Below are 12,492 nucleotides of genomic sequence, written 5' to 3' on the forward strand. Positions count from 1 at the left end.
ATCAAAGAGTTCATATCCTTTACAAATATACAGTTCTTAAGAGTTAAACATATCATGTTTCTATATAGGGATGTAAATCTTTTATCCTTCAAAAAATAGTAGTTTTTATCCCTTTTCCCTTTTTATGCTTCTCTTGAGTTATCTATTTAAAGATCAAATTTTCTTTTCAGCTTCAGTCTTCTCATTAAAAATAAATGAAAATTCCCTATTTTATTAAAGGTCCATCTTTTCTCCTGAAAGATAATGCTTAATTTTACAGGATAGCTGATTCTTGCTATAATTCAAATTCTTTTGCTTTTTGGCATATCATATTCCAGGTCCTTCATTCCTTTAAAGTGGAAGCTGTTAGATCCTGGGTATTCCTAATTTGGGCTCCTTAATATCTGAATTTTTCTTTCTGGCTGCTTGCAGTATTTTCTCTTTGACCTGATAATCCTGAAATTTAGTTACAATATTCTTTGGAGTTTTCATTTTGGGGTCTCTTTCAGAAGATGATCAGTGGATTCTTTCAATGGCTATTTTACCGTCTGGTTCTAAGACATCCGGGCAGTTTTCCATGATGATTTCTTGAAAAAAATATTATCTAGGCTCTTTTTATTATTGTGGTTTTCAGGTAATCCAATAATTCTTAGATTGTCTCTCCTGGATCTGTTTTTTAGGTCAGTTGCTTTCTTTCTCTTTTTTTTTGGTTTTGTTTGACTGATTCTTGATGTTTCATTGAGTCAGTTGCTTTCATTTGCTCAATTCTAACTTTTAGTGTATTATTTTCTTCAGTTAGCTTTTTTACCTTTTTTTGCATTTGGCCAATGAAGCTTCACAAATTCTATTTTTCAAGTTGTTTTCTTTTTCCATTTCATCAAAACTATTCTTAAGGAGTGATTTTCCTCAGACAATTTCTGTCTTTCCTTTTCCAGAGCTCTCATTTCCTTTTACCATTTTTTTCTAAATTCTCTTTTAAGATCTTTTTGAATTCTTCCAAGAGAGCCTTGTGAAATGGAGAACAGCTTATATAACACTGTGAGGCTTTTTTATTCATTTTTAAAGGTAGAGGTCTGCTCTTGGGGCAAAGAAGACATCCCAAGCTTCCCCTACAAGTGACAGCAGCTTCATAGTGCCCTGGAGCTGGTGCTGCTGGCTTCTTCCTTTGCTGGGTGGGAATGATCAAGTCCCTCATTATGCTGGGCTTCAGGGGCTCCTTCTGTAGTTGCACTGAAGATCTCACAAGTAGTTTGCTGATCCACTGGCTTCTGAACTAGGACAGAGTAGGAAACACTGCTGTATTTTGACTATGTGTCTCCCACTAGATTTCCCAGAATGTGGAAGCCTCTCCTTCCTGGGCCCTCCTGTAGCATTGCACTGCATTGGGATGCAACACACCCTCCCTCTCTCTCCCACCTGATTGAGATAGACCTTTCCTTAAATTCTTCTATATGTTCTGCTGGAAATTTGTTACACTCCAAATATTTGTGGGTTCTGTCACTCCAAAACTCATTCAGAGGCTTGATCTATATTGATTTGAGGGAAGCCTGGAAGAGCTCAGACAAAGACCTGTCTAGTCTTTCCCATCTTGGCTCAGCCCTGTTCCAGAGAGATTTCAAGCCAGGTCAAAATCCATCCCCCCAAGTAATCTTCATTTTCAATTTTGGCCCCCAAGCAATGGTGATATGCATGCCATTCACCCATTCAAAAGTTAGTCAATAAGTTTCAAATGCATACTATGTTCCAGACATTAAGTTAAGTGATTGAGCAAAGAATGGCAAAAGACAGTTCTTCCTCAGAGAGTTCATAGTCCAGTTGAGGAAAAAACATGCAAGCAACTATGTTAAAACAAGACAAAACATACAAGGAGTAGGAATTTATTTGTTTTTTGATTTAATACTAAAGGCAACAAAAGTTAAATGGTGAACCATAGACTACAAGAAAATAGATGTTACTTTACTCCATTCAGTGTTAAGGAAGGAATTCTATTCCTCCAGCAATACCTAGCTTCTTGCTATTCCTCCTACTGGCTGTCTAGCATGCCAGAAATATTCTACTTCCTCACTCCTGCTTACTGGTTTCCCTGAATTCCTTCCAGATTCACCTCCTGAAGCTCTTCTGAAAATCCTCACTTTCTCATTGCTTCCCATTCCTCAACCTTCACCAATATGTAAAGGCAGACTGTATCCTTGAGTTTGTTGTTCATTCTTCATTTACAAAGAAAATCAAAACCTAGCCAAAGACTCATCTAAAAATTAGATAAAATTGTCAAAAATTTTAGAAAAGTAGCAAAATATAAAATAAATTCAAATAAATTATTAGCATTCCTATATATCACAAACCAAATAACATATAAAACGATAGTAAAAGATATCTCATTTAAAATAACTCTAGACACTATTAAAAAAAAAAAAAAAAAAACTAGGTATACATTGCTAAAACAAACCCAGGAACTATATGAACAAAATTATAGAATAAAAAACAAAACTATTTATAGAAATGAAATCATATTTAAAAAATTGGAAAATGGGTTTCAATTTCTTCATCTGAAAATTGTCTTTTCATATCCTTTGACCATTTATCAATTGCAGAATGCCTTGAATTCTTATAAATTTGAGTCAATTCTCTATGTATTTTAGAAATGAGGCATAAGGCAATGATTTTTAAAAACTATATGGTACTGATAAGAAATAGGTCAATCAGTGGAACAGAGTAGACATATATAATTTACAATAGCAACTAAATATCATAAGTTTGTATTTGACTAATGTAAAGATTTAGGTTTTGGGGATAAGAATTCATTATTCAGTAAAAAATAATTGTTGGGAAAACTGGAAAACAGTTTGGCAGAAATTAGGCATAGACTTGCACCATATACCAAGATAAGCTCAAAATGTATATATAATATGAATATAAAGAGAAATATTACAAGAAAATTTGAAGAACATAGAAAATATTACTTTTCAGACTTATGAATAGGTGAATAATTTATGAATAAACAAAGGACAACAATGTAAGGTGTAAAATGAATAATTTCAATTACATTAAATTAAAATTTTTTGTAGAAGTAAAATAAATGTGATCAGAAATAAAGCAGAAAATTGGGAGGGGGGTATAGACAGATTCTAAGATAAAGTTCTCATATCTTAAATATATAAAGAACTATCAAATTTATAAAAATATGAGTCATTCCCTAATTGATAGGTGTTCAAAGGAAATGAATGGACAGTTTTTGATGAAGTAATCAAAACAAGATATAGTCATATGAAAACAAATGCTCTAAATCATTATTGATTAGAGAAATGTACATTTTAAAAACTTTGAGATATCATCTCACATCTATCAAATTAGCTAAAATGATAGAAGGAAGAAATGACAAATGCTGGAAGGGATGTGAAAAAATTGAGACATTAATGTACAGTTGGTTGAGTTGTGAACTGATCCAACTATTTTGGAGGGCAATATGAACTTATATGCAAAGAGTTATTCTCATCTATTACACTGGAGAAAATTTACAAATACTTAAGGTAGACATTCCCCAATTTATTAATGGATTTGAAGACCATAGGTTATTATCAACCTGGTTTAGTTTGTCTGCTAAGATGGTTTTACCAGGGTATGGGCCGCTTCTTGGAGCAACAGGTAAAAGTTGAGTAACAGGGGTAAACCAAAGGTGGATAAGCAGCCTTGAAAAGGGCTTAGCAAACCCTTTGAGGAGTTTATATACTACTAAGGGAACTGAAAATGAATTTTGAAGAAAGAGTAAGACTTGGATGAAGCAAGAGTATTCCCATTTAATGAACAGCATGCAAAAATTCAAATAGTAATAGTAACTTAAGCAGAAAATGTATTCAGTGGTACTTATGAACTACCTCTGTGTGCCAGAAGTTTACATTCTATGAAAAAAGTTGACACATATGTGTGTGTATATATACACATGTATGTATATATACACATATGTATATATACATGCGGGTATATATACACACAGATATATATATATATATAGATATATATATATATATACCCACAAATGAATATGTGTGCATCTATATTGTATTGTATATGTACATATATGTATGAATATGTCTGTGTATTTAGTGTATAGTGCAATTTACAATCTTAAAAGTGCTACCTAAAAAAACTGAGAAGTTTAGTGACATGGTCAGTATTTGTCAGAGACAGGATCTAAACAGTCTTCTAGACACAGAGGCCAGCCCTCTATGAACCATGCCACCAAATGCATACAGTCATATTTGTGTGTGTGTGTGTGTGTGTGTGTGTGTGTGTGTGTGTACAAACTGATTTGTGGAAGACAAGAAACTAGCTATTTTAAATTAATAGCTATATTAATTTATAAATCCTGCCTAGGCATGACTCTTCATTGAATTTCAGCTCCAAAAGGAATAGGGAAAGTCCTCTGTTCTTAGCTAGTGGACATTATCTGGTGGAAGTCCCTCTGAGTCAGGGTAATTGAGTCTCCATCCTCAAAGAATCTTATACTGCAAAATGGTTTGGCTTTAAAGTTCAGGGTTCTGCACTGATATCATTGTGAAGAAAATTAGATTTGATCAAAAATTATTCTATATGTCTCACTATAGACTGATTCTTTTATGAAGACAAATAAAGCTACCTTTTGCCTCATTTCTTACCCAGTTTTTAACTACTGTATGGCTGTTGCCTCATATAAGATGGAACCTGGGAAAAACCTTAGCTTAAAAAGAGCTAAGCCCCTCTATAGCATCTAGTGCCATTGCCAGTCATCTTGACCCATAGGTTTTGCCACTGGACTCCAATAACTCCAGAGGAGAGAAAAAGTTTTGCACAGCTCTGACTCACTTAAATGCAATTTACTGCAAGTCAAGACATAACTCCTGGTATTGTTGGTCCTCTTTGAATACAAAGGACAAACAATCTATATTCACACACACACACACACACACACACATACACACACACATATATATATATATACATATGCATATATATAAATACACATACACACACATTCTGTGATTTCATTATACTGGTAGATGAAATCCAAATGCAGACAACTGTAATATCTTATATTGCATAAAAATCATATTCGAGAGTTGCAAAGCCATGTCCTTTCTCAGGAAAAGTCATTCCTTACTACTTGAATGGAGATTCCCTGAAGCTGGTGGCATATGAGTTTGACTTTAAAGAGCTAAGAGGAATTCAACAAGATAAGATCAGTGTAAACAAAGGCACCAAATCAGGAACTGCTTAGGAAATAGAAAGTAGAACAATTTGCCCAGAGTGAGGGATGGTATCATAAGTACCCTATTGTGGGAGAAATTTATATGTCATACAAAAACAGTTTGAACTTTATTTGAAAGGCTAGTTGCTGAAAATTTTTGCTCAATGGCATACAATTAAATAACATGGAGGACAGATTAGAAAGTGGAGAAATCGGGGGCAGCTATATTTATTAATGAACAACTATAATTTTTAGGTAAGTATGATAGTAGTTTGTCTAAAGGTGGTGGCAATAGAAACAAGCACAAATTTTGTGAAAGTGAAATAGAACTTAAAATTGATTGGGTATGAAGTGAAAGGGGGGGAAGAGACAATGATAACCACAAAGTCATGAACACGGGAAATATGGTGAATGATAAGATAATAATAGAAACTTAAAGGAGAAGTAAGCTTGGAGGAAGAGATACTAAGATTATTTTTAGACATGCTATATTTGAGTTGCTAGTGGTGCAATTTCATTGACAGTTGATTATTGGTCCTATGTTCAGGAGTGAAGATAGAAATCTAATAGTAAATAATCTGCATAGAAGTAGTAGTTGAGTCTGGGGGAGGGGGGCAAAAAAAGAGAGATTGTAAAGAAATAAATGTGGAGGGAAAGGGAAGGAAGATCTAGTCTCCTGAGAAAAATGTATATATATGAATATATGTGCTTATGCATATAGATATAGATATATAGTTGTTGTTCATTCTCTCTTTTCCAAGAGGACCAATGACACCACAGGGCGGTATGTGAACTTATATATGAATCAAATATAAGTGAGGCACAGTTGCACAAAATTGTCACTTTCTCTTTCTGAGTCATTGAAGTCCAATGGCCAGACAAAAGACAAAACAACTTGCAATGTCTTGGGATGCAATAGGTTACCTTGGTGATTTTGAAGTCCGATAACCTCTATTGCTCCATAGCCCCTCTTTCATGGCCCTTGGGATTGTACTGGCTGATGTTTTCATATATTTAGGTTACTCATCCATCTAACTTACTGATGGTTTTGAGATCCATAAGTTACTTTTACTGGTTTATTTTATCTGTAAACATGGTTTCTCTCTCTCTCTCTCTCTCTCTCTCTCTCTCTCCCTCTTCTCTCTTTTCCTTCTTTCTCCCTTTCCCTCTCTCTTTCCCTCTCCATTGGTCTGTCTCTCCCCAGTTTTTTCTCCCCTCTTCCTCCTTTACTCATTCTCTATTTTTCTCTTTTCCTATTCATATGTGTATGTATATATATAAAATATATATATATATATACATTCCAAACCTATACATACATACATACATATATATATATATGTACACACACATATGTGGGGGGATGGGATGTGTGTATATATCTATAGTTATATACACACATTAGGCCCTTTTTAAATATATGTGTATATATCTGTCTGCACACATATTCAGAAAGGGTCCATTGTACTAAAGGGTAATCTGTGCATAAAATTTTCTGTTCAAATTAAATTTGAAAAGACTGAATAGGTTGTCCTTCTTTATTCCTATTTTGCTTCATTTCACTGTCACTCATAGACTGAGAGGCCTCAGGACTGAAATAAAAGAAATTTGGATTTTAAAACAAGGATCCTTGTGTTGTGATGCTCAAATGTTGATCTTCACTAATTATCATATTTTTGGATAATTTGAGGTGGCGTTCTTCCTATGTTATAAGATAGTCTACTAGAAAAATGTTTGTACCTCATCGTGCTTAATATATAACACTTTAGATCAAGAAGCTACAAGCAATTCACACACACATACACACACACACACACACACACACACTGTATCCAGTTTATCCTCGGGATAACCCTGTAGAGTAAATGGAAGCAAACATAATAATCATAGACTAAGCTAGAAAGGACCTTGAAAATCATTTAGTCCAACAAATTCTTTATATAAGGTGATAAATTAAGGTCTAGAAAGAAAACTATCATCAGTTTTGTCAATGGAAAAATGTGAGTTCTGAGAGGGTTATTAATAATAGTTAACATGTACATAGTACTTGCTATGTGTCAGGCACTGAGTTAAGTGATTTACAATTATTATTTCATTTGAGCCTTACAATAATCCTGGGAGGGGGGTCCTCTTATTATCTTCATTTTATAAATGAGGATACTGAGACAGAGATTAATTTATCTGCCAAACATCACACAGCTAGAAAGTGTCTAAAATTAACTTTTAATTCAGATTTTTCTTGACTCTTTGCTTAAGGGTCATTTAGTAGCAGGATAAGAATTAAACTTTTAGCCATATAATGGGAAATGCTATCCACATCCAGAGAAAGAACTAGTCTAAATACAGATTGAAGCATTCTCATTTTCACTTTTTTGGTTGTTTTTTCTTTTTTTCTTTCTTTCTTTCCCTTTTGTTCTGATTCTTCTTTCACAACATGATTTATGTGAAAATATGTTTAAAAGGATTGTGTACATTTAACCTATATCAGATTGTTTTTTGTCTTGGGGAGGGGAAAGGTAAGGGAGGGAAAGAAAAATTTGAAACTCAAAATTTTATAAAAATGAGTGTTGAAAACTATCTTTACATGTAATTTGAAAAAATAAAATTCTATTAAGTGGGAATGCTAATAATTGAGATACTCCTCCTCCCCCCAAAAAAGAATTAAACTTTTTTTCACTTTTTTTTTTTCCTGTAAACACACTTGTCAATATCTACTCCTTCAAAAGAAACCTCACTAGGGAAGCCTGAATGAATAAACCAAAACCTGCAAAGCCTCCGGCCTTGTTATTTACAAATATATTTTCACTCAACTGCTTCCCTTGACCAAGGAATCTTGTCTCAAGTAAAGCTGATCTCCAGATTTTAAAATGAAGTATTTTCTTTTCCAAGAATTCTCCAAAAAGCAGCAAATTATGCCAATTCTTTCCACTGACATAGACCATAGCCCCTCTCTGCTTAGGAGAACAACTTTATGAATTTATAAGGGCCAAAATAATCATACCTTAGAGGTCCATATCTCTTGAGTTTAGACTGAGTAGGGTTGCATCCCAAGTGTTTCCAGTTTAGTAAGCCGGTCCAGAGCTTCTGCTCTGTTATCATAGTCCACAAAAACCTGGAGCACTTCCTTGCCATGATGAGTCATCAGAATAAGGCATTACTAGAAAAAGTAGATCTAATTATAGTAATAGGTTATGTTTATATTGCCTTTTGTGATTCTGAGTTAGCTTAGTGGGGAAGGGAAGGAAAGGAAAGAGGAAGAGATGAGAGGGAAGGGGAAAGCATTTATCTACTGCCTACTATGTACCAGACACTAAGCTAAGTACTTTTAAAAAAATATTTGTATTTATTTCATTAATATATCTCAATTACATGTAAAATATATTTAACATTCATTTTTAGAATTTTTGAGCTCCAAATTCTCTCCTTCCCTTTCCACTTGCTTGAAAAGATGAGCAATTTGATATTGATTATATATGTAATTATATAATTCATATAATTATATACATATATATCATATATGCATATATGTATATATGTAAAGAAACATATTTCTGTATTAGCCATATTGCTCCCCCCCCAAAAAAAAAACGATAAAAATAAAGTTTAAAAGTATGTTTCAATCTGCATTGTATACATCTATTCTCTCTCTGGAAGTGGATATCATTTTTTATCACAGGTCCTTTGAGATTTTTTTTGGATCACTGTCTTGATCACACAGCTAGTAAGTCTCTTAGGCTGGATTTGAATGCAAGTCTACCTGACTCCAGGTCCACTGTACCACCAGCTACCTCTTAGGGAGAGAATTAATCTCAGATTCAATAAGATCTTAATTCAAATCCTGCCACTGATATATATTGATTGTGTGATCTTGGCAAGTCTTTCAACCTCTCAATATTCAGCATCTAAAATAAACCATAGATCTGCAGAAACGAAGGAAGTTTCCTCAACAGAGAATTTCCTATGTAATGCTGGAGAAACTGAGCAAGATAGAGATTAGAGTATTTAATAATTTATTAAATGGAGAAGTATACTAGGACTAAATGAATCCATGGTTTGGTCCCAGGGCTGAATGAGACTATCGTCTCCAAGAATACAGCAAACAATGAGAGTTCTCAATGATATACAAGTGGCTCAGTCTCAGGGGGTAGACTGAGGCAGGGGCAGAGTCAGGGTGCAGAGAGTGGGTCAGGACTCTTATAGGGTGTTGTGAGCCTCTGGAGATAAGATGACATAATCGGGGGAGGCACCCCAGACATGGGGAGAGGCATCTTGATAAGACAGTATCTGGCATTCTGGTAGTTTAGGATGGGGAGAGGTATTCTGATATTCTAAAACATAAGATCTTTTATCCTTATCAAATATTCTGATAAAGGGGGAGGGGAAGTTTTGCTTTGAGAAGCAGGGAAACTGAGTCAGGGCTGGGTCAGGATAATTACGGAAACTGAGAACTGTGGCATACACCTATACCTATGAAATCATAGGTCAATCTCCTATTACTATCCTGTAATCACTAAGCACTTTTAGGTAAATAGCAACATAATCTCATGTGAAATACTATCTATAAAGCATGTAGTACAGTACTTGGCACAAAGTAAGCATTCACTAAATCCTTATTTGCTTTCCTTTGACCACCTTTCCCTAAAAAAGGACTCAGAAGAGATCTTTATGTCTCTTTTTTGTCTTGCTCTTTTTCTATTCACCAACTTTTAAAAACTCCTTCCTTTATTTACTTTTTCTTCACCCTCCTTTTTTCCCACAGAATGCCTCAAACAAAGGATTACATTAGTCCTGGCTTTACAGCAGGTCCAGAATGAAGAAACACTGTTTTTTACCTCACCTTATATTTCATCCTCAGTTCTTACCTTTCACCTTTTACAAACTAGAAAAGGACTTTATAACCATTCCACGTTTAGCTGTGTTAATAGCTTCCAATCCATAATCTCTCCTTTGTTTTTTCAATATGAGTTCTCCACTTCCAGATGTGCCATTCACACTTGATAAATTTACAACTGTTTCCACTATTCCCCTTTGCCCTTTCTTCTGGTTACTTACTGTTTGGCTTTGGGAGAAGGGGAGACTCATTTTTAAAACTTTCTCATTTTTCACTCTCAAGTTTCAAGGATTCTTTTTGATGGGAAGGAATATTTCTCTCTTCATGGGACAACTCTGATGCTGCATCCCACCAACAGAAAAGTAGATTTCCTTTCCTTATTATTACTTCTGTAATCTGTGCCAAAGCTCTGCCTACACACATACACACACACACACACACACACACACACACTCACACACACACACACATACACATACATATTCTGAAATACAATTTGCTTCCATGCTCAAAGTGATGGCAATTTGAGGACAGGGAGAAGACTCAGAACATTTTTCGTGTTTTTCCCAATCAGTAAATTACAGAGGAATAGTGTCTTCTTAGCAGGCAAGAAACCATCAGAAGACGTGTAGAGCTAGTGTTGTCTCATAAGACACATGGGTGGGAACAAGTCACATGATAGGAGGAAGGGAGTGAGATATGCATTTTGTCACTCAGAATTGAGCTTTCTCCTCTCCTCCCTTCCTTTGTTCTTTTTGAAAATTTATTTTATTTTTAATTTATGAATTAAAACAAGCATTTCCATTACATAGTTTAAAAAAGATGCTTGCAAATAAAACTGCAAAAATACATAGTATAACTTGCTATTCCTTTTAAATATACAACGAAGTTATGTGCATTTCTTTCCTTTATTCTTGAAGGAGAGGCTTCAGGAATGTTTTTCAGGGCACAAGGAAGGGAGAGATACTCTATAACTTGGCTATTCTGTGTAACCCATACAGATGAGAACAGGAGACTTCAGAAGTCAGGATCCTAAGCTAACTGCTACTGTAGCCTGGACTCCTACCTGTTTTGACCAGAACTGGCAACAGGAGAGGTGAGACAAGAATACAGACTTGGCTGGCATCTATATCCCTAAGCTACTACTGAGAATCATGACTTGGACCAGTGTTGAAACCACTGTTGTAATAATTTTTCTTTTAAATTTATTTAATATTTCTATTTTTTCCCTGTTACATTTAAAACAACTTTTACATTTATTTTTAAAACTTTGAGCTCTCGATTCTCTTTCTTATTCCCCCCTCCAACTCTCATTAAGAAAGCACATGTGAAGTTATACAAAACATTTCCATAAAAGTCATGTTGCAAAACAGATCTCCCCCCCAAAAAAAAAAATCCTCAAGAAAAATAAAGAGAGAGAGAGAGAGAGAGAGAGAGAGAGAGAGAGAGAGAGAGAGAGAGAGAGAGCTTCAATCTGTATTCAGGCATAAACAGTTCTTTCTCAGGTACCACTTTTGTAATTGTGAGCAGATTATAAATTCCTTGAGGGCAGAAACTGTCTTTTGACTCTCTTTGTATACTCAATTCTTTCCTTATATGCCTAGGTCTTATATATTTACTTTAAACAAAAAGATGTTGTGACCTTGACTTTGTTTTGCTAACTCTTATATCCCTGGCCCTTAGCACAATCCCTCACATACAGTAGGTGCTATTAATAAACATTGATAAAATTGAATAGAACAAAAGCAGAATCAAGAATTCAAGTCTGGGGTCTGTCAGCTCTCCAGAATCCTGGTGGCATAGTGAGTCAGGGATGGAAAGACTCAAATTAGAGGGCAGGATAGAGCAGGGAGGCAAAGCCTGGCTTACAGTTAGATGCAGAAACAAAGGGCATCTTAAACTTTAAAGGTTTCCCCTGTCTATAAGTCATCCACCAAACAGCTATCAAACTTGCCTTCCTTAGTCTAACTCATTCCTCTAGCTTCAGGTTAAAGTAAAAAGGATAAAATAAAAATAAATAGAAACTAATCAGCATAGCCTGGAAATCCCTTCACTAATTCCCTCATGGGATTATAGACTTACAGTTAAAAAAATTTAAAGCTCATCCCCCTTGTTTTACAGATGAGAGAATTGAAGCCCAGAAAGATATGAATTATTTTTTTCCAGTCACCAAAGCTAGAAGTTGCAGAAGTAGAATTCAAACTCAGGTCTTTTGATACTAAATTAAGAAATCTTTCCAGTACACCAAACCAATTCTAGACTTATTTCTCATTACTTCCTTTCATGAAGCTAGGTATCTCAGTGAATGGAAAACTGATCCTGGAGTCAGGTAGACCTGCATTCAAATCCAGGCTCAGATACTCACTAGCTGTGTGTTCCTGGACAATGTAATTAGCCTCTCACAGTATCTGTTTCCTCAACTATAAAATAGGGATCATGATAGCACCTAACTCTCAGGGTT

This window comes from Sarcophilus harrisii, chromosome 1, assembly GCF_902635505.1.
Source record: "Sarcophilus harrisii chromosome 1, mSarHar1.11, whole genome shotgun sequence".
Classification (NCBI taxonomy): Eukaryota; Metazoa; Chordata; class Mammalia; order Dasyuromorphia; family Dasyuridae; genus Sarcophilus; species Sarcophilus harrisii.